The sequence below is a fragment of the Panicum virgatum genome, chromosome 5N, assembly GCF_016808335.1.
Source record: "Panicum virgatum strain AP13 chromosome 5N, P.virgatum_v5, whole genome shotgun sequence".
In the NCBI taxonomy this organism is placed as follows: Eukaryota; Viridiplantae; Streptophyta; class Magnoliopsida; order Poales; family Poaceae; genus Panicum; species Panicum virgatum.
The window spans coordinates 16,760,106-16,764,323 of record NC_053149.1 but is presented as its reverse complement, the minus strand read 5'-3'; positions in this window follow the sequence as shown (position 1 = coordinate 16,764,323).

The following is a 4,218-nucleotide window of genomic DNA, read 5'->3' as shown; positions in this document are numbered from 1 at the left end:
TAATAATACGATAGCATATTCTGCAATGCGTTGTGTTAGTCGAGTCGTGTGTTAAACTCGGCTAAGTTGTGAACGTTGTATGCTTGTTATTATGCTTCATGTTTGATTTGGATTTTTGAATGATTGCATAGTTTAGTAGTTAAATTTGTTTAATGAAAATCAGTTTCAAGTTAAAGTTAATTAATTAATAAAATGAGTTAGATCGTTGGGGGTAAAACCATCCACTCTACCTCATCATGCCTTGGGTTTCTTCTGTCTTGGTTGTCGAGAAGAAGGATAGCACAAAGAGGATGTGATATTCCAGGATTCACCGACGAGGACGTTGGTTTCTGTAAGGGGGTAGGGATGTGACACCCCGGCCTGCAGATAGTACTGGAGAATTTGAGAATCTCTCAGAAGAGGCAGAAGAGTTATGCTATAGTTCCTTCTGGAGTTAGCAGTAGTGATGCATGGGTAGTGTTGTCCAAATAAGATAGAACCTAACATAGTGAGGTTTTCTCTCTTCTTTGACCTTACCAATCCGTGTTTCCTCTTTACCCAGCTCAGATGTCGGCAGAACAAAAAGACCTTGGAGACAGTGCAATGGGTGATGGTGTTCATGCAACAGTTTCCGTGGAGCAGCCGATAACGGTACAAGATCAGTCTTCGCAAACAACATACCATCCGAAGAATGGTGAGAAAGCTTGCCCGTATTGCCACTTCTATGGCGTTCCTTGTCGTCAAGTTCGTGCGACTGAAGATGAAGCCACAACTAGGAGGAACCAGAGGTTGTTCTCCAGTACAACGAGAAAGAGGTCTCATCAAGAGCAGCTAGCAGAGGATTCCCTTTTCCTTGACTGTCCATCGGTCGATGAGCTACAGACCATCCAGAAGAGAAAGGATTCTGAGTGCTCTAGAGATACACAAGTCAAGAACCAAGCACTCTATGATTATGTTGATGGGTTGACTATCACTATGAATGTGATTCAGCCACGCGGTCGCAAGGAGTCCAAAAAACAAGCAGCAGAAATAATGCAAGATGTGATGTTAAGTTCATAGGGAGGTCAACCAAGTAGTGCCATTCACCACCACCGCAAGTGCTACAAGTGCGGGCAAAAAGGTCATTATGCCAAAAGTTGTCCACAGAAGCGCCTTTCACCGGCTCCACGGCAGGCAGGACAGCAGGGGCGCCCAGCCCAACCCAGGGCGCCACGACAGGGGAAGGTGAACCATGTGACGGCTGAGTCAGCGGCCGAGTCTCCGAACGTGGTTATTGGTACGTCCATGGTCAGCTCCTATCCAGCTATGGTGCTTTTCGATACTGGTGCTACGCATTCCTTTATTACACAGTCTTTTGTCGAGCATCATGGTATTCGTACTAGCACATTAAAGAAGTGCATGTTAGTATCTTCACCTGGAGGACAATTGAGGTCTCATATCTTCTGCCCCAGAGTCAGTGTTTCCATAGGGGGGGTAAAGTTCAGTGCAAATCTGATGGTGATAGACACCAAGGGTATTGATGTGATTCTGGGAATAGATACTCTTGCCAAGTGGGGAGTCAGAAATGATTGTGCTCAGCGGTCAGTTCACTTGTCAGCATCTGATGGCCAAGAGGTGACAGTCAGTGCTACAGAGCCTTCTGGTTTTCTTCATCAGATGGAGGCTATACCCATGGATGGTATGCGCGTGGTGTCTTAATTCCCGAATGTCTTTCCCGAGGACTTGCCAGAAGAAGGAAGAGGAGTTGATAAAGACATATCCGGATCTCTTTGCTAGCCAGCCCAGAATCTCGGGACGAGATTCCTATAAGGGGGTAGGATCTGTAACACCCTAATTTAAATTTCAGTTTTTAATAATAAATTTAATTGACTTTATTTAATTTTATAGGATTTAATTTGCTTAGCCTTGCATTTATAATTTATTTTTGCTTCATAAAATAACTAAAATTTATTTTAGGTTCAACATGTTTGTGCATTCATGCTGGTGCATAATTTTATTTAATTGAGTGTGGTTTGAATTCAAATTAAAATGTGAATTCAAATGGTTTGAGTTTGGTTTGAAATGGAAAAGCAAAGGAAATAGGAAAAGGAAAGGAAAACCCAAAACCCAACAGCAAAGCAGCCCAGCTGGCCCAACCCTCTACCACGCAGGCCCAGCTCACTCCCTCTCCCCGCGGCCCAGCCCTTCCCCCACAGCCGGCCCACTCTCTTTACCTCTCTCCCACACCGGCCCACCAACCGGCGCTAAGCCCAGCTCGCGCGCGTGGCCCGCTCTCCCTCCCCCGCTCGGCCTGACCCCGCGTCTCGCTCGCTCGTGCACCACTGACACGGGGGTCCCACGTGTCAGCCTCGCTCCGCAGCCGCGCTTATCCTGCCCGACTGACAGGCCGGCCCCACCGATCAGCTTCATCTCCCTCCTCATCCCGTGTCCCCCGCTCGCGCGCGCAATGGAATCCCGAGATCTTCACCGGCTTCCTTCTTGGGCACGCCCGCCCAAGATGACCGGGCCTTCTTTAAACGCACCCGCGACCCCCCTGCGTAGCATCTCGCCACCGCAGACGCCCCAAACCCTAGCCTCGGCCGCCTTGTTTTGCTCCGCCGCGCCGTAGCACTGCGCTGTCGTGGTCCGGCCGCTCCACCGCTCCTTTGTTACCGCAAGCTGACGCAGGAGCTTCGTCGTGGGACCGGGAGCATCTCCGAGCCGCAGCCGACAACCCCGACCCCTGCACGCCGGGAATTGCCGCGGATGAGGGACGATTCTGCCTCTGCGACCGCCACGTTTCCGCCCCGCGCTTCAGCTCCGGTCGTCTTGGGCCCTCGGTATGCACCCCGAGACCTCCTTGTTCGGTTGCGCTAGATTTTGCAGGACGTAGCACCCCTTTAGGTGACCGAACGCCCGCTCGCCGGCGAATCTCGCCGGGCAGAGCCGCTCGTGCCACTACACACGCTGCCCAGGGCCCTACCAAGCCTAGTCTAGTGCCCAGGCGAGTTTGTCGTAGCGCACTGACCATTCCAGACCCACGCACGGGTCGAATTGACCCCGGGAGTGCCAGTTCGGCAAACCCCGGCGAGCCCTACCACCGCAGCGCCGCCGTTGTCGCTGGACTCGCTACTCAAGTCGATGCTGACCTGCGCACTAGGCCTCAGTGCAATACACATGTCACGCTCATTCGTTTGGACCTGACCACAGCCTGTGAGGACCCCTAGAGCGCCGGAACGGCCATCTACGACGAACATCAGCCCGCGCCGCCGCAGAACAGAGCCGTTGGTGGCCGGCGCCGCCACCCGCGCGACCAAAATGCCCTGAGCCGCACGATCTCCATCGGACGGCCCAAAATAGATCCGGCCCGAGTCAACTCAGGCGGATACTGGTCAGCGCCTGGCGATCTTGCAAAAGAGACCCCGGGTTTCCCTAGATTCAACCCGCGCTCCTGGTCAGTTCAAAACTAATTCCAGTTAGGCCCAGAACTTTGCACGGCATTTTGGTTAGTTGTGCTAGGTGCCGCGCTATAACACACTCGGTCCTTTTTAATTAATTTGATTAATGGTATATGCAACTTAATTCTGGGAGTGGCCCATTTGAGTGGTTCACGTCTCGTTAAAAAATGTTTTGTTAGAAACATGGTTTAGGGGCCCAGCATGGTGCTTACTGCTGGGTTGGCCACTCTCCATAAGGACCGGTTCATAGAGCGACAACCTGGGACAACAGCGCTGCCACAAGACTTGAATGGGACGGTCTTGGCTTACTAATTAGGTCATTTTGGTTCGGGAGTAACTTACCGACGGGGCAGGAGGGGTGGTGAGCTTCAATGGTCCCTGCGCTACAAGGCTTGGTCTGCGTACCCCTCGAGGTGGTCACCATCGTTGCGGAGCCTGATTCCTTAGCGGTTACACCTTACCAACGTGATCCTTTGAAACAGCCTCGTAGTGAGTTTGCTAGTCATCTCACCTAAGGAAGTGTGATGAACAACTAGCGTAGCTCACGACTTGTGGGTAAAGATGTGCAACCTCTGCAGAGTGTAAAACTGGTATACTAGCCGTGCTCACGGTCATGAGCGGCCAAAATCCTCCTTTTGATTAGTGGGGTTATCTTCTTTTGACGAGGCAGGTTTCCCCGGGTGGCTTGGTTCGGTTTGGTTCTCAGTAGTTCTTAATTAATTTTGATTAATTATTATGTAACTGGGTTTATGGTAATTCACCAACTTGTAGTAAATAGCTTTAATAAAATTTTGCCAAGACT